The sequence below is a fragment of the Melanotaenia boesemani genome, chromosome 21 (genome assembly GCF_017639745.1).
Source record: "Melanotaenia boesemani isolate fMelBoe1 chromosome 21, fMelBoe1.pri, whole genome shotgun sequence".
NCBI lineage: Eukaryota > Metazoa > Chordata > Actinopteri > Atheriniformes > Melanotaeniidae > Melanotaenia > Melanotaenia boesemani.
In genome coordinates, this window is record NC_055702.1 from 4,782,753 (window position 1) to 4,806,959 (window position 24,207).

General features: G+C 37.3%; 1 protein-coding gene across 2 annotated transcripts in view; it reads left to right on the forward strand.

Moving 5' to 3' along the window:
• The first annotated feature begins 4,835 nt into the window (after positions 1-4,835).
• LOC121632868 (PH and SEC7 domain-containing protein 1-like) overlaps positions 4,836-24,207 on the forward strand; it is a 99,455-nt gene continuing 80,083 nt past the window's right edge. For both annotated transcript variants that reach the window (XM_041974642.1, XM_041974643.1), the window contains exon 1: positions 4,836-4,949. The gene's annotated coding sequence lies outside the window, so the exon portion shown is untranslated. The remainder of the gene's footprint in view (positions 4,950-24,207) is intronic.

Sequence of the window (24,207 nt, forward strand, 5' to 3'; positions counted from 1 at the left end):
TCTATATATATATATAGATAGATAGATAGAGATATATAGATAGATAGATAGATAGAGATATATAGATAGATAGATAGATAGAGATATATAGATAGATAGATATATATATATATAGATAGAGATATATATATATATATATAGATATATATATATATATATATCTATATAGATATATATATATATATATCTATATATATATAGATAGATAGATAGATATATAGAGATATATATATATATATATATATATATATATATATATATATATATATATATATATATATATATATATATATATATATATATAGATAGATAGATAGATAGATAGATAGATATACAGATAGATAGATATACAGATATACATACTCACTTCAACACTCACTCACTTCGCTCACTTCAACACTTTGTGTGAAGTGAGTACCCTCTGAACTTTAAAAATGAAGTAAAGGTTTTGTTTGATAGGTGTTGGAGCACTGTTTGGGATAAGTTTGGACCATAGAAGAAGACAGTACACATGTGCATAATTTTAAGTAGTTACCCGTAGTTCAGTCATTGCTGCAACTTTTCTTTTTTTTTTTAATTTTTTTTTTTTTAAATTTCGATCCCCATTAGCTTGCAGCAGCCCTGGGGTTATTTTGTTAAATACTATCAAATATGGACATGTACATGCAAATATGTTTACCTATCCACAGAAATGCATTGCATCCCTACATACAGTACAAAGTCCATAAAATATTCTTTAAAATATATAATCTTTGCACATGCATACATGCACACACATATAAAAATATTCAAACAAATAACATGAAAGACTTTGTCTAAATAAAATAAACAGATATATGTATACATATACATATATATATATATATATATACCTATATTCACATCTATACACATATCCTCATACAGATATACACATTTATAAATTTAGCAACTACATGCTTTAAGAAATGCTGCACACCTGAGGCCACTGGATCCCCTCGCAGATGAGAAAATGTGTTTATGTCTGGAAGAATTTGGCCACTGATGGCCACCATCCATTTACAGCTCTTCTGGGTCTCCTACGCTTATCTCTTACACTACATGTACCTTTAAGCTGCTGGATCCATCTATCTTGGATCAGGTGTGTTAGAACCAACAACTAAAACCTACAGGACAGTGGCTCTCGAGGACCGGAGTTGCCTTCCCCTGTCCTAGCTGAACCGTTTGCTACAAAACAACATGGAACCGGGACACCTGGTACACCATTTAATGGTAAAACCACCGCTTTATTGTTTCCCCAAAAAAAGGTACAAATCCCACAAAAATGGGCAACAGTCTATGATAGTCATGGAGGGACATTTATCTGACTCAAAATTCCTGAAACATCAAAGACCAAGATGTTCTCTGTTACAGTAATATCCTGAGATCTATCATGATTTAAACTCTAATAAAATTTTTTATTTCGGGTGCTTCAGATGCACAGTTTGAAACGGCAGTATTTACAGCAAGTTGTTGATATATTAGTAATCTGTGACCATGACTTAGTAATACATGACTACAAGATAATGTCTTGTCTCCAAGATTAGATAACCCATAGCAACACATTTAAATATATGATTTTCCCAGTGTCATGAGCTGGGCTCCGTAGCTCTCTGTATGTCTTTCCTTTGATCAAATTTCCCAATTTCCACACCCTCAGTTCCTCTTATTGATCCTCATCTCACATCTTAGTCCCTCCTTCTAGAAATGAGAGGAAGAGTCGCAGTGAAGACACAGAGATTTACTTGAACATCAATAATATAACCTTGCAGCCTATCACTGCACTTCGATATCTCTGTCCTGTGAGCAAAGTGTTTGTGACAAAGAGTTAATTTAATCTGTGACGACACATTGACGTGTTACACCGCCTTTTATAGTCCTCCTGGAGTATTTTAGGAACCAAGACATCCTTCAAAACATTCGGTTTTTAATTATTTCTGGGTCATTCTGGGTATTTTTGGCTCCCGATTTGCACGTTCTTGATTCTTTACCTCCTCTCATCCAGCACTATTCTTCTATTTATAGTCCTGTCCATCACTTTATTACTCGTTGGTCCATCCGTGTTCCTCTCTTAATGTTTTCTTAATTTCTTTGGTTTTATTTCCACATTTTTGGACTTTTTTTCATTCATTTTCAGGATCTTCATCTATCTTCATTTCCGTAAATATAATGATTATTTTTTCTGCGTGTGGGTGATCATTTTGTATTCCTCAGCCCAGTTTCAGGAACAGGAATGAAAGTTTTGTTAATCATTTCATGTGTATTAGAAGCAAAACAATTCAACCTTATGTAAGAACTGTCAAAACCTCTCTCTGAAATCAAGTCAAATACATCATGATAAAACATAGAGAATCGACACAGTACTAAACCACTATAAACATAAATATAGGGTTTCACCTATATAGTGTCCACACAAATGCCAGTAAGGCATGAGTACCTGAGTTTTATTACGTGTGGACAGATGTTCAAAATATGACTCCTAGAAGTTTTAGAAGATGCCAGCGTGTACGTAATGCTGTTACTGGCCTCTTAAAGGCAGTTATCACCTAAATATTTATTTCCTGTCATGGCTTAGACTCCATTATTTGTAGAACAAAGCCCATCTGCATTACAGCAGGAATTATTTATGACCATTGTAACGGCTGCCATCTAAATGCATTTCAGACCAGTAAATTGGCATTTATGCCTCTGGCAGGAAATGAGGTAAACACTGGCTGCAGTCTCAGCATCGCTGTGGTCTGAAAATCCACTGGAAATGTGCCTCTAGCTGTCGGTTGTTTATTCAGATCAAAGTGATTTAAAGATGAGTTTTAAATCACTTTCAGTCCTCATAAAATGTTTAACAAAATCACTGAACACCAGAAACTAATTAGCATGTTGCTGGCTGTGCGATGAAAGAGCTGCCACTAAAAACTGCAGAATTGCCATTTTTCTGTAAAAATAATAAAATCCATATAATTTTTTGAGTTATATGCATTGAGCTCCACAAGCTTTACTTGAAATATATTTATTAATAAAGCACAGTATGCATGTTTTCATTTCTGCTATTAGCCAGTAGCACTTTATACAGTAAAACAATGTAATGAGGTCAATTTGGTACATTCAAAGGAAATGTTGGAGGACTGTATAAACAAAGTAAACAAAAAATTGTGATGGGATGTTTATATTTGTTTACGTAAAAGGACTCTAGTTAGCTACCTATCTTAGCAAGTAACTAAGTCCTTTCCAATGGCAATTTTCTACTTAGTTTTAAAGTAAATTACCCTGTACTGGTGTCACTTAAATTAAGATTAGAAATGCACCTCTAGTCGACCAGTCTAGTGGGCTAGCAGCTATAGGCGAAAGGGCTTTAACTGCTAGCTGCTGTGGTTGCTTGTAGGCTGATTGCTATCAGGTGGCGCTCATGGTAAGAGTGGCTACTATTACTAGCAAGCTCAAACTGCTGCTAGCAATAGCAGCCTGGGAGTCATGTGTACTAGTGACCTAGCTGCTAAACCGCTCAGCACAGCTGCTAGCAGCCAACATGATTGATTCAATGTTATTATGGTTTAAAGCAGCACTCATTTTTTTCCACTTTGGCGCCACCTAATGAAGGTTTCAGCATCCATCTTGCATCCAAAGCGGTAGAAAATAATGCTTGAAAATGCCCAATTTTGAGAAAACAGATCAATTTCTAATGAATTAATAACATCTAGAGCAGGGATCACCAACTGATATATATATATATATATATATATATATATATATATATATATATATATATATATATATATATATATATATATATATATATATATATATATATATATATATATATATATATATATATATATATATAATGGGTTAAGAAACTTTTGAAGGACTTAACACCAACCTGTTGGAGAACCATTTAGTTTGAGCTGTGTTGCAGCAGGGAAACATCAAAAACCTGCAGGACCCTTAAGAGGTCATGAGTTGGTGAACCCTGAGAATGATTTTAAAATTATGCTAAATTATGCTTCATGTTAGCAACCTGATGCTAGCATGAAGCTATGTAGCTGTGCTACTTGGTAGCAGTAGATTCGTTTGAATCTAATGACTAATGTAGAGAAATCATGTCACGTTTAGTTTTAAACAGGACTACATATCAACTCAGTTAATCAAGATTTTCACATTGGTGCAAAAAAAAGAAAAGATGCACAGAAAAGTACCTCAGTATCCACCTTACTTAGCAATGACTAAACTAGAGCTACATGATAGGAGGCTAGCATGACAAGTTAATTGCTTCTTTTTTTTACAGTAGCTAAGGCATGATATTCTAAAACCTGTCTAATTTTTGCAGGAAGATTTAAGAATGAAGAGAGACAGAGATATCAGAGACACCCCCATGATCAAAGAGCCCCCCCCCCCCCCCCCCCCCCCCCCCCAAATAGCTCCACCACTGGATGCTGTGCTGGAGACAGAAAGCTGTCTGAACAAACATCCCTTTGCAGGGACTATTATAGTTAGGCTTCTGAATGGAGTATTTTTACTCTACAGTAAAGGATGGGAGTACTTTATTCTTCCAGCACTGCCTCCAGGGTACTCGTGAGAAGAAGGCAGGGACTGGGCATGCCCAACCCAAATCGAGGAGAAGAAAGAGGAGGAGGAGGAGGATGCATGGGAGAGACGATCAGAGAGGCAGAGTGGAAGAGTTGAGATGTCAAACACTACAATCCAGGCGAGGATCTGTCTGTTTGACGGCATCACTATTTACACCTGACAGGAAACAGACCTGCCTCCCTTCCCTTACCTCACGCGCGCGCACACAGACGGGAGCGGGAGGAAGCGGGTAAATGTGGACCGCCGCGGTTCTGGCGCGCGCTGCCTGCAGCAAACTGCGATGCAACAGCATCATCTCTTCTCCGGTAGCTGCTGCCGCTGAGTCACCAGAGACACCACAACATTATCTGGTGAGTATGCCTGGCTCGTGCTTCACCTTAGTGCGTTTTCTGTCGAGCTCTGGGATTTCTTTCTTTAAACGACACGCAGTAAGGGCATAACTTAAGCCATGTACAGTGAGTGTAACCACTGCGTAGTTCTGCTTCACACACCGAGCCGGACCTGTAGGATGCAGAACCGCCAGAGAAAAAAGGTCACACACCAGATAGTGACAGATAGTGTCATTGACGCATATCTGCGTGCAGTAATGGCCCGCAGAGCTAAATTCAAGTTTTGTCCTTGGCAGGAAAAGTTGGTGCTGGACTGTGTGTGTTATTTAAGGTGAGCGTGTTGGCTACGTGAGGAGATTTTAGATAACTTTGTCTGCACCTGAAGACAGACAAGTAAACGCACGCTTGTCAAATCTTGCACCAGACTGATAAATAGGGGGGCGTTAGCATGTGTGCATCCTCCTCAAAGCCTCACCTTTCTTTCTATTTTTTTGCTTTTAGAGTATAAAATGATGAAATCCATATTTTTTATTTAACAGTTTAATGTCTGTCTAAACTTCGAGCTGTTGATTGACTTTACTTAGAGAATTAATACAGATGATGTGCAACAACTTTTAAAGAAAAGTCAAAGGTGATTTTACCCCTAAGTGATATGAGGTTGGATATCCTTTAACTGCAGTGATAGTGTGAATGTTATGTGTAGCTGTATGAAACAATGATATAGCTACAGATGCTTTTCTACCAGATCTGATTTGGTTGCATGTTGATGATGAATGACTCTGCAGATAAAGGCTTATCTCTGCAGCTGCAGGGAGGACAGCGCTGCATGACTGGTTGAAGGCTCCGTCAAATGTCCTCTTATATACAAACCTGAGAGCAGATCCATTCGCTGCCGTGGAGGGCAGCTGGAAGCATTTTGTCTTCATTTGTTGTAGTTTATGAATTCCCCCATCTGGGACTCAGTCTAGACCATGCCTCTGGGTTGCATCAACTGGATGGGGGGTTGAAAATGACTCTATTCTTCACCACCTTCCCGAGAACCTGGAGAGAAGTAAAACACAGAAACACACAGCCACTCCATCATGTTTGCTGGGCTGCGAGTCTCAGCGTCCTCCCTGAGGATGCTGGAACTGCTGGTGTTTGTTACACTGCAGATGGAGAATCTCATATCACTGGTATTCCTTAATTCTGTGACAGTGAAGGTCAGATTCAAGGTACAAACTCTACTAAGTGCTCTCAGGGGATCTGGTGTCTTTTAAGAAAACACAAATGAAGAGAGTAAAAGCAGCAATCTGGCTCTCAGTGCTTCCAGACAGGCCATGGAGAAAGTGTTTAAAAAAGAGGTAAAAATATTTTGCTTTGCTTTTTATAGGCTCATCCATGCAGGTGCTGTAGGTTTTAACAAACGTGTATGTGTTCGGGACTATTTTTAGCTGTGCTTCTTCTTGAGAGTATTTGTGCAAGTCTATTTTTGTTCTTTTTATTTTTTGTTCGTTAAGTGAAGACAGAAAAGCAAAAACTCAGCTCTCAGAATGGAATCTAATCAATCATCCCCCACTCACAAAGGAGTCTGATCATGGTACTATTTGGCTGTTTTACAAACCACCTACTACATAATATACTTAGACTGTACACTATGAACACAGCATGCCTAAAAACTAGTGCTGGGCTGTATACCGGCTTATATCTATAACTGCTGTTTATTTTTATGATATGAATTTGTCTTCTACCACAAACACCAGTTTAAATAACGTAATCAACATTTGGATCATGGGGACATTTTTCACTGCTGCTCCACTAAACTTGCAGCAAAGCAGCCGTGTTATTGCCAGTGTTGTACAAGTTGATGCTTCTTGTGAACTAGTTAATATTAATAGTTCATGTAACTTCTCTGCAACTTATGAGTCTTAGTTTGGAAAATTACTTTGTAATTTCCTGTAATTTTATTTTACAGAAAACGAGATCTGAGAGAACTACAACTCATGATGACTGTTCTCTGAGTCAGTGGAAAATGTGTTCAATACCCAGTCATGCATGAAGAAAACGGAATACTGTGAAATTCTGTTAAATCTGATCAATTGTAAAAACATCACGACATATAATTTTGGTCATTTGGACTATTATAAACGATTAATTGTGTAGTATGATACAGCATTTTTAGCCACTTTAGAAAAGTGGAAATAAAAATGGCAAAGCTGTGTTCAGCTTTAATGCTTGTAGAAGAAATTTTAGAAAACAGTTATATTTGGTAGGAATGCTCGATATCTGATATGTCAATGTTTTACAAGTCCTTTGGCCAATAACTGTTACCCACTAATCTAAATGCAGAGATTATCTAGTTTCTTCTGTTGTGAAATTAAATTTCTGCATTATTCTGCGTACTCTTTGTCATGTTGGCCTGTTGGCAAATGCAGACGTAAAAAAAGCAGAAAATGATGTGATATTCACTTCTTGTGTAAAATAATACAAAATATTTCAACTTGCATTATGCACAACATGTCAAATTGAATCATGACAATTGTTTTTAAACAAAACAAGTCGTCCTTACTAAAACAGACTTGGCTAATGTTCTCCCAGCGCCTGTTATTTTATCGGTTAAAATGTCAGTGGAATCCGATATCCGATTACTTCATGCATCTCTAATATTTAGTTACCTGACAGAAGGCTGACATCTCCCTGAACGTAGAGAATTTATACATTTATACTTCAGTATTTTCAACTGGGAAATCGTATCTTTGCTTTTAATCCATCCTAGTTGCTCTTGTAGCATCTTATCTTATGCCTCCTGGGGAGCAGTTGGGGGTGAAAGACATACTACTGAACTTTTGCTGATTTTCTCAGTGATGTGAGCCCCCTATCGACAGCTAATCCAGCATCCATCTTGTATCCTACCTGCACTGTGAGCTTTCTCCATTCAGTAAAACACAGTCTTATCTTGACTCTTGTCTTATTACTTGTTTTGTGACTTTCTCTTTTTTTTTTCTTGTCTTCCTCCAATAATGTCTTCTTGCATTTCTTTGTTGAGTCAGCCGTGGTGCGCATTCAAAACGTGTTCAAAATGTGTTCAAAATGTGTTTATATCCGCTTGTTAGCATGTGATGTGGCGCAACGCCTCGCAGCATCCCAGAAAAAAATTTGTGAATGCGATTTCTCAGCTTCAGGATGCTGCTAGACAGCGACGGCTCCAGATGTCACTATGTCATCAAACACGTCAGGAACGTAGAGTTTTAAGGTCAGAAAGTTACATAGTGCATCTTTAAAGGGCTCAGAGTAGTTAACTTTCTTTGCCAGTCCAGAGATTTGAAGTTGGGTTCTCCAGGCCCAGCTAGACCTCACTAACCACTAGTCCAGCTCTCCACTCAAGAAGAAAAATAATCAGTAGCTTAAAGAAATAAACAAACAACCAAACAAAAAAAAAAAAAAAAAACAAAACTCAGAAGTTGTTAGATGTGCGATGTGTTCTTCAACTGTAATACAATAATAGAAGTATAATATATCAATAAGTTTTCTGTTTTGAGACTGCTGTAGCTCATATGTGATACAGTATGCACCAGACTGGTTGGATGTATACTGAAGCCTTGTTTCTACCAAATGGTGTGGGTTAGGACGGGATGGTTAGGGTTTGTAATCTGTAATCTCAGTCAGATAGCAATAGATGCCTCAGCTACGTAATAGCATGACAGTATTGCAACGCAGTGCCTTCCTTAAAATATCAGAACACGACTCAGAAACAAAGGAGGAGAATGGCGATCGTCCAACAGTTTGTGTTCTTTCTTCTTGGCGGTGCTCGTAGCGCCATTTTAAATTGAGATTTAATAAATAAAATGACAATATGTTGCCGTTTCGGCTTTGTTTTTATGTCGGGCACACATGAAGGGACTTTTTTTTTGTCAACCAATCAATGGATTGCAGTGTGGTTAGATTGGTACCCCAACGCAAGGGTCCCAACAAAGTAAGACAGGTCGGATGTTAGGGCACCTTTCCCAGTTTTCGGGTATGGAAACAACAAACAAAAACTAAATAAACGTAAAGACTTCACATTAAAAAAATTGGAATTTTCTCCCCATTTTTTTTCTTGAATTTTTTTCTTGGCTTTAAAGGGTTCAGCAGCTACTGCAGAATCTTTGCCTGTCTTCAGATTGAAAGTGAGCCAAAATGCAGATGACCAACCGTGGGAAGAAAGGTTGATAGTTCCTAATTACTTTGGGTTGTTTATAGGGCTGTAGTGGAGTGAAAAGTATAAAATTAGAAGAAAAAATATCACTTAGGTGAAAATAGCTAGTCTCTAACAGGAGTTGATTACAATCAGTTTTTGTGGTTATAGGCCACAAGCATCCTATGTAGAATGAAGGGCTGAAGCACAGCAGAGAGGGAGGAGGAGGGGCTTTTTCTCAGTCTTACCAAGTTCTGCTTTAAAGCCATAGTGGTCTGAAGGGTGACATGGGTCACATGGTGTGCATTTGGATGGAAATGCTATCTATTACCAAATGTCTGGGATGAACTAAATTAAATTACTCTACAGCCTAAAAAGAAAGTATTTTCCATGCGACTTTTTCTATCCCAGTCATTTGCAATGATCAGAAATTAAGCTGCAAGGAGTTGCTTTAGTTTTACATAAGAAGCCATTTATTTGAGTAAAAAAGGAACAGATTATATTCAGTCTGGGAATAAATTGAGAATAATTTGAAAGCGATTTAGACACAGATGATACTAATTGTATTGATTTATGCTTGAGACACAACAACAAAATGGTTCACTGAGTCCGTCTGAGGCACAACTCTGTTGATGTTTCAGGATAAATTGTTATATTGGAAACAGGACATACACATATTGATGACTTATGTGAGAGTTGTGGTAACAACATGGTTAGCACTAACAATGTTTTGGGTTCCCATTAGACTGAGATGCTCAGCTCTTTTTCTGTGATCTTGTTAGTGCTGCAGAGAAACAGCATCAGTGACCAGAACAGTCTTAAAATGCTGCTTTTTTTCTCCTTCCCACGTCTGTTTTCATTTCTTCCCACACTCTCCCACTCTTTCCTCCCTCTCAACCAGGTTTTTATTTCTTCATCATCCTCTCACAGCTTTTGGTCACTTTTTTCTTTCAAAAATCTCAGATTTTACCAGCCAACTTTACAGTAACTAATTAAGAGCCTTGTGATGCATTTATTAGTTAAAGAGTATATTTCAGAGGTGTGATGCTGGGAGTATTTAGGAGGTGAGAGTTCTGGCAGTGAAAAGGGCCTTTTATCATTTGCATATGAGGCACCGTGTGTGATGATGCCGAGCATTAGCATTTTACAATCCTGCCGTGTCTCTCTAATGACTGGTCGTCTATCTGCTCCAGTCGGAGGCCATTTCTGTATGTTGGCAGCAGTAGTTTGAGCGCGTGCAGTGGCCTGAGTCCTGTGTGATTAATGGAACACAAACCTGTTTTAGAGGCACTCTTTACTTGCTACATGCAGAAATGCCTTCTTGTTTTATCACTTTGGTCTCTCAGTAACAGTGCAACATGAGTATGAGGATCATTCTTGGCTGTTTGGTAACATTTCATTGCCAATAATTGATTTTTTTCTGACGCTGGATAGCCCACTACAGTCCAGCCTAAGGGGTCCAGAAGCAAGTGATATCACACTTCATCTGATTGTCAGGAGCAGAGTTACATAACAAGCTTTGTAAGACACATTTTGACTTGCTTGATGTGGCTCCAAAGTGTTTTTCAAACTAACTGTTCTTGTTCTTATCCTTAACCTTAGACTCAGCCCCTTCAGTGTGGACATTTAGGAACTGTGAGACAGGGACCAGAAGTACCGATCGCCAGTAAACGATGACAAACATGTAGAACTTAATCTCCATTTAAAACAAAAGATAATTTTTCAGAAACGATTGTTAAGAGATTATTTCCTTATCCCCCTTTATTTCCTCTCCATTTATTTCATTTGTACTTTTGGCCAATAAAATGGCGGTCTATCAAACCAGATTATTTAGAGTTTTAGTTTTAGTACAATTTTATGCATTAGATACTTAAGCTAAAATTGCAGTTTTACTGTGGGTTGAATAATATAATTTTCATTTAATTAATTTCATACCTTATAAAAAGGTATGTGATCGCATGGAGTCGAAATTGGCAAAATGCTAGAGTACATGTGTCCTCTAAAATAAGATAATACAGTAGACACCCCCAACTACCAAAAAGCTAAAGGTTTCCTGATTGGTGTGAGTCTGCCCTGACAGCAGCTCTTATGGCGTTTGTTTGAACATAAAATCGTGTTAGGGTGATCAAAGGCATTTAGTTTAGCATAGTTTACGCCCACTGTTGCAGGATGAGTCCTCAGTATGTCCTGATTCTGTAAAAGGTCTAAACTCTAATCATTATAATACGAGGCTCCTGCTGTTATCCTGAGTTGCTAGGCAACCAAGATGTAAACAAAGCTCAAGTTTACTTTTATACATTTGCAGGGACTAGTCATTTTGTATCTTGGTTGCCCAGCAGCGACATTAGTTATTTTCCAAATAATATGTGTTTATATATTAACTAAATTGAATTCCCAGTTATTGAGAAGATGTCAAAAAATGATCATTCTCCAGATCTGATAATGAGCTGTTTCATTAGCCCAGGCCTCGTGCCTTAAACATGCTGTCGTTATTGTTTTTTAACCAATACAAATATTCAACATTTACACTCTTACACAGATGTAGGTGTGTTTCTGTTTAATTAAAAAATGACTTGTTGCAAACTTTTTAAATTTTGTTCACAGAAAATGTGCGTGAAGCATATTTGTTCTGAATAAACAAAGTGTTGTCTTACTAACAACACACAGCCATATAGCTGTAATAAACACACCGGTGTTCACTCTCCTGACACAAATAAAACCAGGAGACATATATCTCACATGGTAGGAGAGAAAAAACTCATCAGAAAATGTCTTATGTTTCTTCCCTAGAAGCAGAAGCAGCTGTTGGTTCATTAGATCAGTCATGTGAGTAAATAGTTTGTTTCAACAGAGCTGACCTGTAGGGTTTAATCCTGTCTCAATCTAGCGAAAGGAGTACATCTTGACATGTTCTTTACTTTCTTTACTTTGTAAAAGCAAGCAAATGCAGTCAGGGGTGAAGAACATCCCGTTTCGATCCTCACACAGCAAGGAGTTTGTTTTTAAAACCCCACTGATCAATGAGCACCATTGTTCGTTCCTGTAGGACTCTCAAGTTCACCCAGAAAGATCGGCATTGGCTGGTGGATGCAGTCAACCTAATCTTTTAATTTGATTGTCTTTAACGTTATTTGTCTGAAATAGAAGGGCCACCAGGATGAGAGGGCTGTTGCTTTCTTGCAGGCTGCTGAAAGCTTTACAGCTTTGGGAAACTCTCATCCGCATCTTCCCCGGGAATGCTGACGCTGCTGAAAGGTAAAAGCTGGCTTGGTGGTGTGTGGTGCAGTCTGCAGGGAGAGTGGAGAGCGAGAGAGAGAGAGAGAGATGGGCTGCTGCTCATATCTGGCTGTCGTTTTCACCTGTTTCACCTCATACTTTCATACACACAGAGGAAATCTGTGTGATCGGCCAGCTGCCAGATACTCACACTGTTGAGCCTGAAACTGACTTCTCAGAAGATGTCAAGCTGACAATGAACCCCCTTTCAGAGGTACGTTAATGTCAAGCATGTTCAAACTGATTTAACTGCATCTGTTTTCTATTGTCTCCGAGAACTGAATTTAGTTTTTCTGAGCCAGATGTGGTCCTCACGCTCTACTACTGCAAGTTGACTGTGCTGACGTTTCATTCAGCCGAAGCTTTATTTAGATAAATGAGCTGCCTGCTTCAAGCGCTAACTAGAGGTCAAAGGAGAGAAAGGCTCTCCGTTTATCTTGCTATCGATCAGACCGAATATATGCAGACATGTGCTTCTGTGGTTCGGTCATTTGAGTCAACAATCGTTTGTCAAATTTGTTTGTTATTCTTTAGCTATTATGTCCATCTAAGACCATTTAAGAACATATATTTATTAATTAACGCCTGTCAAACCTTTAAGGCATTTTCTGCTTTAATAGACTTAAAATGTTTGAGTTGCAATGAATAAAATTAAAGCTTGGAAAGGTTAATGTAGCAATGCAGATTTTGCTTTAATGTTAACTATCTTAGTAAATTAGTTTCAAAACACTTATTCAAATCTTTAAGTAGTTATTTAAGTTCACCGCAGAATAACTCATTTTGGTTTGGAAACAACTAACAGTTCTTCGGCTGCCGTATTAGCACAAGCATCTCTCTCATACGTTAAACTTAAAAGAAAATATCTTGTCCAATCTGCTGACATGAACAAGGTTGTGTTTATGAACAAATCTGCAGCCAACTACTAGAGGATTCTGTTGGGATCGATAATCATCAATCATTATCTGCCTTCTCTATAGGAAGAAGTATACTTGGCATGAGTCCTGACCCTATTTAAAACCCTTCGAATGGATTGTAACACCAACTGTTAGTCAAACCTTTTCAATAACATCAGTCCTCCTGTGGCTGAAGAGTAGTTTGTACACTCGAGACATGCTGTAAAGTTTGTATTGATGTACACACACCATTTCAGACTCCAAGCCCTTTCAGAAACTTTTGATTTGAGGATCTGTCATTTTTATGAGGTTTGAGTCTCTGGAGGCTGTTTGGGGTGACAGGACATGGAGAAAGTTATATTAGTGAAGGCCACAGTTATTGCCTGGTGTAAATCTGAGAGGGGTTTGGTATTTATAGGCTGGTCAACATGACGCTGCATAGACATCCCAGAGACATTAACAGAGCAGACCCATACTTCATGAATGCAGTGAAAATAGTTAGTGAGCTGTTTATTAATTTTTCTTTTATTAAGCTGTTTGTTTTACATCTGAGCTGAATGTAACTTTTATCTTGTGTTTAATCTTACTGATAATTTAGTCCAGTTAAAGTTTTCTTACATTACTTTTGGCACTCATAATACATAGTCTAGTATATCTGATTCTAGGTTACATAAACTAGCAAAGTTCAGTCCAATATTAACAATTTTTATCATTCCATCAATAAATGGCAACTTAATATTTCAGTCACAGACCAATTCAATGTAATTTAATTCAGATATTTAGCAGACTATCAGACAAACAAAACTAAGTATTAAAGCCTCATCGTGCCTTTTTTTTAACGGTTTAGAAATTCCCTGTATACCTGGGCGCTACAATTTTCAGTTACCATACATCAAACAAAAGTAAATATCACATGTTTGCATCACGTATTTTATAAACAGAGTAATTTGTAGGTATTTTTGTGGTTCATTTCTCCCTGTACAACTATTTCCATGTTTTCATGAACAGCCCTAATCTGACTTTTGACTTTACTCTAAATAAAACTGCTGAAATGTTTTGGATGTTTCCTGCTGTAGCACACCTGAATCAGACTAATGGGTCAACATGCTTGCGCAGAATTGGACAAACTGTTGAGGAAAGCCATTTAATTTTTAACATTTTAACAGGGAAACATCTAAAACCTGCAGGACCGGATTTGTCCATTCCTGTTCCATATGAATTGTATATAAGATAGGCCCTTAACATTTTTTTTTTAATTTAAAGACCATCAGAGTAATGACTTATATCCACCATGACCCCTTCTAAATTTACAACAGTACACGGACCATTGTTTAGGTTTCTCTTACGCCATGTTTTTTTTTTTTCTTTCTGCATCCATCTAGTCTTACACTGGAACTTGTGTGGCATCAACTCTGAGATCAAATCTTTCATAAACAACACTTCCACATTCCTGTCAGCAGTTACAAAGTTGATTTCACTTCAGAAATAAATTAGCTATCATTTCTTTAAATATCCTGTATCCAGCTTTTTTTAAATTATAAAGAATAACAAATGTTTTGTTACTTTTCAACAGATTTTCTTTTTCAGTTATCATATAATACATATATGTCATGCCTTGTTAAGGAGTTTCAGAGGACTTTTGTGTGTGCTGCACGATGCTGTAAGAACTCCAGTAGGACGTCATTGTGTGATTAACATAACGTGATTAAGACCTAAATGCTTCAAACTTAATTTGATTATTTCATACTTCAAACACAACTCAGATTAAGGTGATCAGGAAATACTGTTAACGTAGCTGTTTTCAGATCTTAAACAAGCTGATATTAAATTATTGCTGTGCATCCGACCGTACTCCTTGACTCATTAATGTGATTTACCAACAATGGAGCTCTGAGACTCAAGGGAATGTCTGTTATGTATATGTGTCTGTTTGTGTGTCTGACCTTGTTATTGTAGTCTCATCTGAATATGTATGAGCCTGACTTTCTACATCTCATGATGGCCATCTGGTCTGCAAACAGTTTATTTCTGTAGCTCTTGTCCATCTCCTTTGTCCTTCACCTTTGACCTGCACTTTGATAGTTTTAAAGGCAACCCATGCACAGAACACAATAGAATTACAAAACAAGACTCCTGTGTTCATTTTTACTTCAGTAATAGATTAAGTTTTAATCACTTTTGTGAATCTTTAGCCTTCTTGATATTTTCAGCAGATAATAAGTCATTTTGTAGATGCTTTATGCATAACATTAATTAGTTATTTTACATATTCCATATTTTTCAAGGATGAAAAAAATGTTTCTATGGAGACTCAGAAATCTATGTTGCTCTCCACAGATCTGCCATGTTTCTAAAGCAGCCCAGAATGAGACCAAACACAGATCTTGCATTCTTTTGCTGTCATTGCAGGTTTTATACTCTTGGAAGCAGAGAATGGGACAAGGGAGTAGTAATATCTCTTGATTACTTGATTATGATAGATTTAATTTTAAAATCATTGTTAATTTTAAGAGCTTAGCATTGCCAAACTACTAAGTAAATTTAAGCTGTATTCTTCAACTCGGACCCTTTTATCATCTAGTCAGGGACTATTTGTATTTTCTGACACCAGATTTAATTTTTTTTTTTTACATACAAAAATTATGTTTAAAAACAAGTACACCTGCTAAGATTAACACATTCCTATTTTTTCCTTTGCATGTAGGTTTTTCGTAAGTGGTCTTAAGTGTAAAATTTACAGCTTTAATATACCTCTACCTCCCAGAAGACAGGCCACCCTGACTACCACCACGATTATTGTTTAATAATAAATGTAACTCTGACATAATTGGGCTACTTAAAAAAAAGAATTGATTGAGTCTTTATTTGAGCACAAAACAAGATAAAAAAGATATAAAAGTGCAAGCCATTGCAAGCACAACACACAAGAAAAAAGGGCTAATTAAAAGCAAAAATTGAATAAATAAATTAAAGGACCAAAATGTAGAAAAATAACTGACAGAAATAAAAACTTAAAAACACAAAATCATTGCTGGAAGTTTCAGATTTTCCATGTGAGATAATATGGTCAGTAAACATTTTTTTCTGTATAGAGAAGGTGAACGTTTTTCCCCCAGTCACCTAATTTTTTATTAGTTTGTACAATTTGGGCATGGATCTTGTTTTCACTGATACTAAGCTGAACCCCAGGAAGAATGGTTACTGATGTTTCAGTAACTAATGGGGATCTTAATAAATGAAATGAAACTAGAGTGAATTAAAACTTACATCTACTGCAGAGTCATATGGCGTTGTATTGAACCACATTTTCTGGTTGCATTTGAGAGCTAGATGTGGTGTTAGGTTTTGAGTAGCAAAAAAACAGCAGCTTGCTAATCATTCTGCTGCAATCTCTAAGATGACACAAAAATATTTATCCTGCTACTTTATTCTTTTCGCATTTCTTTATTTAGTCTTCAAAATATAATTTTATTACGTTAAAGCACTATAGTTAGCCAACAAATTCTTGAAGCTAATGCTAGCTTAGTTAGCTAACTAGCTACAGCTTATACAACAAAATCAAGCACCCACTGTTTCATAGTTTAGTTTTAAGGTAATTTGTCACTCCAAACTGTAAACATCTCATACATGAACGGATGAAAAACTTTAACAGAGTCAGATTAGGAATGAGATTTGACATCATGCAGGGCTGCCAGCTTTTCATTATTCCTTGGAGTGAGATTTGGTGGAACCAGCCAAAATTTTGACGCATACATGGCAGCAAGGCATAAGAATAATTTTAAATGATTTTGTTCAGGTTTAATCATAAAATATAGCACCCAGGAGTAACAAAATGTAAAAAAAGTCAACAAATACTTCATTAAAAGTACCAACAGAAACTTCAAAATAAAGGAAGCTGCACAAAGGAAGAAACACAAAGACAAAAACAGGAATTTTCACAATAATAATTTATCAAGATCTCTGTGCCTTTTTGGACTGGCTTGTGGCCTTTTTTGAGGCCTTAATTAACAGGTGATCGAGGTGGTGAGAAAGTATGAAAATTAATACAACATGTGGAAAATAAAGACACTGCTGTCTGCTCAGACCCGCCCTGCCATGGACAAAGTTTCTGGTTAAATATGAAATCACCGGGTCAGATGTTCATTGCACACTAAAAACACAGAAACCCCCCGCAGTTATCCCCGCCCCATCTTGGATGACGCTTTTTGTGAAGGATGAAATGACCGGACCAATACAAAGTTTTTTCTTGTTCTTCTGCCGAGAACAAGAACAAAAGTCTTACAGAGTATGTAACAAGCTTTACTGTCTGCAACAAGAAGGACTGACCCCATATAAGCTAGATAGATGCAAGATTATCTTAACCTGCTTATAGCAGAACATACAATAGAATAAAACTTCATGTCAGTGTTACTGAGATAATTTTGTTTGAACCAGATACAGATAATTGATTGTAAACTGAATAACTTTACCGCCTCCATGAGCTCATCTGGACATGATGATGGACCTGCTGCTGCTACTACTGGGTCTGAAACTGAGGCCCATGTGGTTCATGATGCTAAAGTAGTTTCTAAAAGGCTTAGTATATGATTGTTATTCAAATAAGCAATTTGCTAGGATACACCAACAAACACATGAGTCATGTTTTGTATTGTACCTCCTGCCTTACTGTGAGCTTATTCCACTCTATCTTAGAAGATGCAGGCTGGACAGCTTTCTGATTCATCCATGTATTTTCTATGGATTTTTCTCACTGATGTCACAGTGTTTGTTTACGGAGTGGCTGATATTTATTACTGCACATTTGAACAAAACAGGAAGCCTTCTTTTTAAGATTGCAGGGAACTCCTGTTGTTGTCAGCACAAAAACCAGCAGCAGAAAGATGTAAACCTCTTCCCCAAAACCTGGCAACAGTCAGTGCTACACATTTTCTCCCTCTGATAGTGCCTGGGTAATACCTGATAGTACCAGTCTGCAGAACAAAAAGACTCAGAGTAATGTCTGTCTCCTCCCTAGCTGCACCTGTTCTTCTTTAGTTCGCCTCCTCACCTCTGCTTCTGTGTCATGACTGATTCTCATGAGTTTCAGGAGGTTTGTGGTCTTCACACATCAAACTGCACATTGTTGCTGTTTGTGGAGCTGAAATATCTTCACTCATCACTTTATGTCGGACTGATCACTGAGCAGTGAATGAACCACGTGCTGCTGCGACGCCACACTTTATCTTGTTTCGCATATGCCTATGGCAGGCTGAAGAATAAGTAGTTCCTACCTATCCTATTGAGGAATATATTTTAATACTGAGACGAACATCAATACTATTTACTCTTCTCAGATACTTCGATCAAATCTTAGGCCTGTTCTTACCCACTTATTCATTCATTTATTTATTTGTTTTCACCGGGACACCAAAAGCAATGCGGCTCACCGGGAATCATCCCGAACCTCCTGATTGGCCAACATTGCTCTTGATGTATATTTCAGTGTGAGAAATCAGAGGTGTGGCATGAAAGCGTGTGAAGCCACTCAAATGCTTGAGTCTCACGGCCAGTGCGTGAGAGTTGGCAGCCCTGATCTTGTAAAACATCTTGTACCAAAGTGTTAGAGCTTAGAGAATGCATTAAAGTTTAGGAGAAAATCACGCAAACACCAAATATAGCCTCATTTAACATACCTATCAAATTAGGATTGACAGAGTAGTGTTATTATTAACAAATAGTCATGTTTTTGTCATACAGAAAATGATTTAGTAGGATTTCACTTAGTGCCTAAGACTGTTTTTGTTGCTCTTTTTTCCATTTTTTAGCAGTAAATAGGTACAAATCTACACAGATTACATTAAATTGAGCTGCAACCTTCTGAAAAGTATTGAAAAGCAATTTCATATTCATGACAGAGAAAACAGCTGTATTGTGTTAAAAATGTGCGTTTATACGAGAAAATGGGAACGCCATTTTCTGGTAGTGGTGTAACTACAAAATTGCACACACTTAATAACATTCTCTGCTTGGTCAGATTAAATCTGGAACAACACAGATGTGAGAAACGCTTAGAAACTAAATTAAATTATACTGTCACCACTGGTTTTGTTGTGTGGCTTTTTTTTAGCCTTTTTCCTTTAAAGAAAGCTTGAAAGTAGGCTGTTTCATCTTGAATTTAGTCAAATTAGATGCTAACAGAATTGAAGGGGTAATGTGTGTTAACAGCATATTGAATGGATGAAGATGGGCCCTTGGGAACACAGATTTGGTCCCTTTAATTGGTTCTCTTAAATTATTCAAGGGTTTGAAGTTTTATACTGTATATCGTATGAATCTGTTGTATGCAGCTCAATCAGAGTATCAGTAATACCTGGATTTGACTTATTTTTCCCCTCATCTCCACTTAGTACATATTTTAAAGTGAAAACATCAGCATCGCTGTGCCACATAAATTTCTCTGAATTATTTAAAAACTTTCTCAAAATACCACGGAGCTAAACGAAAACAGTCGATGCTCTATGTTCTAAAGATAGAAGTAACATATCCAAAAATGCGACGAGCTGGATGATTGCTTAGCTTTCCTCTGATCTTCTAATCTCATTTTAAAGCTTCCCCCTGGTTTGTTTTACATAAGATTGCTTTTATGAAATATATAATTCTGTTATGTGCAATATCGCTGTCCCGAAAGGGTCAGAGCTTATAGTTTTAATAACGTGTAATAACATGTTTTAGTTTTTTTCCCCCTAAACTTGTCCTGTCCAGCATCATAGCAAGCAGAATGATGGTCTGGCTGCTGTGTCGTGTCGTAACTTGCCAAGGGGAGCTTTTTGGCTAAAAGGCTTCTCTTAATAACCTGATTTTTATTTTTTTTTATCGTTATTTGTGTTATTTATTATTTATCTTATATATTATTTATCTTATTTATTTATATTAAATTATAAAATGTACATAATCTTGTTGGACCTGACCAGAGGGGACAGACAAATAAATAAATAATAAAATTATTTATTTATTTACCTATTTGGCATCCTTTGATTCTACTGACTCTGGACAATCAGCTCAAGAATTCCTATGTGCCCATTTGTCGTACAAATGGGAAATAGGCATCTGAACTTTGAAGGCTGTCAAATTATACATTCACCAACCACTTTATTTGGTCCACTTGTTCAAATGCCTATTAAAACAAATCAAATAATCACATGACAGCAACTTAATACATTTGGTCATGTGGTTATGGTTGACACAACTTGCTGAAATTCAAATTGAGCATCAGAATAAGGAAGAAAGTGGATTTAAATAACTTTGAACATGGCATGGTTGTTGGTCTGGAGTATTTTTAAAAACTCATGATCTACAATCATTTCTAGTGTTTATGGAGTCTGAAAAGAGAAAATATCCTTTGAGAGGCAGTTGTCTGGACAGAAATGCCTATTTAAGTGGTTCTTCTGCACTTTGGCAGATTTTCACACCACTAATGATGGCTAATTCGGCATCCATCTTGCATCCTGTCTCTTCTTTGAGTTCGCTAGCCAGTAAAAGTCAGTCGAAAGATGACGCTTGTCATAACTTTTGCTCTGTTTTCCTTTTTTTGTCTAAGACTACATTTCTTTGCTGAATCAGCCATGTTGCACATTCAAAATGGCTAGTGTTTGATATCCAGTCGCTGGTGATGCAGTGCCATAAAGCAAAACACAGCTGCCATGTGTTGCTCCGAGCTGTTTACTACCTTAAAAAAATAGTTTTGTTTTTTTTTGTTTTTTTTTGTTTTTTTTACCTTTTTATACAAACAAATTTGCTTTGCCAAGAGGAATTTTATGGATATAACGCGTCTCTTGATACTTAAGTACTATTTTTTTATTTTAAATTTGTTTTTTGTTTTTTCGTTTATTTGTTTTTTTTTGTTTGTTTTTTTTGCTGAATTTACATATTAATGCTGGACCAGACAAAGGGGATAAAGGAAATGAGAATAAACAGAAGAGAAAAGGAGAGTAAAAAGTGACAAAAATGGGACAACTTGCTGCTACACCTGGAAAGAAACGGAAAATATTCCATGGTCTCTGTAAGAAAACATGACAGACAATCATCAGGAGCACCTGCAGTAAGACAAAATAGCCAAACAATATCAATACCAATCATATACAGTAATGAACTTTTTTTTTTCTTTCCTCCCTTAAATAATCTTTTAACAGAATGACACGGTTATTGAAATATTCCCTCTACTTAGCCCTTCATCCCTAATAATAATAATAATAATAATAACAATAATAACGGCAATAATAATGACAGTAATAATAATTTAACCAAAAACTTGAACCATAAATACATTAAAGCCAGATTATTAAAATTCAATAGTGGTGATAATATGACATAACAGTCCATTGTCCATCCTACATTTCATTCATCTGTCATTTCTTCAAAGCTCCACCATTTAGTCCTCTCTGAAAAGTTTGGGCTCCATCATGTCCAATATATGGCAAACATGGGTTCCTTACATTGAGAAATTTATATAGTTTGTCTTTTAACCAGAATGCAGTTGCCTCAAAGGGAACAAAGTCCATCACACCTTTTATCCAATTAGAAATAGTTGGTACAATGTCCCGTATCTGCTGTTCAAGAATGCATCTTTTAGCACAGAGAAGCAACACCTGAAGTAGCTTCATTAGAAAAACTGAAAAAATATCATGTTTTTTTTTTTTCAACATTTTTTCATGTTTTAAGTTCTCTAACCCGATCAGTTTATTTTACCACATGCCTCGTTATTCACTCACATATACATATACTGCTTTTATTTTTCACTGTATCCCACATGGAGGGGGGCGATGTGGGGGTTTGTGATAGAGCTCCCACCCGTTGGTTTTAAACACTTCACCCCCACCCCACCACCCAAACCCACACACACAAACAACCTACCCCTCCCTTGTCTTGCATGTTTCCTCCTTACAGAACCTCCCATGGCCATGTTAACCCCTCCAGACTGACTCAGCATGTGTGTGAAAGGCAGAGGGAAGGGGAAAGAGGAGGAGCAAGGTAATATGAGTGTGCTAATAGGCTGAGTGTAAGTGCTGCCATTGGGGAGGGAGGGGGGTGGCTGTGCTGGTCGGACAGGTCTGCACCGACTGCTCTGCTGGGAAGAAGGAGGTAAGGATGAGAGGGAAGAAAAAGGGACGACAGAGCAGATCAGACTTGATGCAGCATGTGGGAGGTGTGAATCCTGTATGGAGGAAGCGACAGTGAGAAAAGGAGAGAGGTGAGTGTGAGATTGAGATGGGACGAAGAGGAGGAGGAGGAGGGGAGGAGGAAAGATTTGTGTCTGTTGTACAAATGTAGCTGTGAGTGTCTCTGCTTTCTGCTGACAGTGCTGAGATGATAACGAAGCACTGAGGCAACTGACAGCTTTCCGCGATGGTACAGATGATCCAGATGTGCAGGACATGTTGAGAGACTAATAAACAGATGATCAATGGACAGAAAAAGCGGAACTCTTTAGTATACTGGGTTATTTTGTGTGTTTATGTGGGTGGGTGTAGTTGAGAGTGTGAAGGCATAAATGACATGATGATGTGTGAGAGACTGCATATTTTTGTATAATCAGTTGGTGTGAGCATGCCAGAGCATGCACGGCTACCCCTGTTTAATACATGACACTGGTGAGCTGCTGTACTGTAAAGGAACATCTTAATTATTGACAAACCATGTCAAGTCGATATTATCTCTCTAGTTATCCAAATCAAATAATCCTAGCAGCTGAACGTTTGCATTTCTGCATAAATATTCATATTGGTTTTCTGTGTTTGCAGCAAAATAAAAAGCTGCACAGAGCTCATTAAATTGTTCAAGATGTTTTCTGACTTTTCCTGCAGTTTCTCATGCTGCAGTTCATCGGGTTCTTAAGGACACTACACTACATGTGTTATATAACTATTTACTTAATATTTAATATCAAATGAAGAAGGTTTATGGCTCGATTTCTGGATTTCCCAACCCATTCATAAAAGTTTCCTGTAAGGCAAGACACTGAGAAGCACTGCTTAGCCTGTAGAAGTGCATGTATACAGTAAGAAGTTCTGTATGAGTATGTGTAAGAATGGGTGAAAGTGGCTTGTAGTGTCAAAGTGCTTAAGTGAAAAGTGCTATATAAATATAGATGCAGTCCATTTATCATTCACAGTGCTCCCTCAGATGCTACAGCCCTCATATTCATGGATAGGGATAGGCATACGATGATTTATTATACAGAAACTCTGGGAAGTCTTCCAAAGAAATTGTTGGGAGAAGAGCAGGCTTTCAGAAAATTTCAAGCAAGTAATTGGACAAACCATCTATCATTGTTTTGAACCAGCAAAATCAAAAGGTGATATATGGTAAATGGAGTCAGTTGAGAGTATTAGTCACTGTGGTTGACTGTTGTCACACCTAAAACCCACTTTAAGTTTTCATTGTAGGACACTCGTGTTGTCATGAGCAAAATTTCCTCAGTTGGGTTACAATTTGTATCAGACCTGTAATGTTGATGTTGATGCGTCAATGGTGCATCTCTGGCTGGCAGTGGAAGCAGTTATAGAGCTGAATTAGTGCATGTGTGTAAGGATGAATAGCAGGCTTTCGCCAGTGATCAGCTGATTCTGCAGTACTGACTTGTGTGAAAATCACACTGATGCAACACTGATCTTCCTGTGTTAGGTTTACCTAAAGGAAACAAGTTTTCCATACCTTGGGTCTGTTACTTTTTTTATGACCTTGGCTGAGGTTCCAAGCTAACTGAGCTGATATTAAACACTGCTTCACAGTGCCCCTGAGGTCCTGCATTAGCTGCTGACTCTTTTAGGGGAAACTCACTTTCATCATTGTATATGGATTGTACATGCATGTGCAAGAATTCTTTGATTAATTAAATTGATTTAATGAGTTTTGCTGTGCATACTTGTTACGATCACTCTAAAAACATGGCAGCCTTTTGTAGTCAGAGCTGAACAACTGC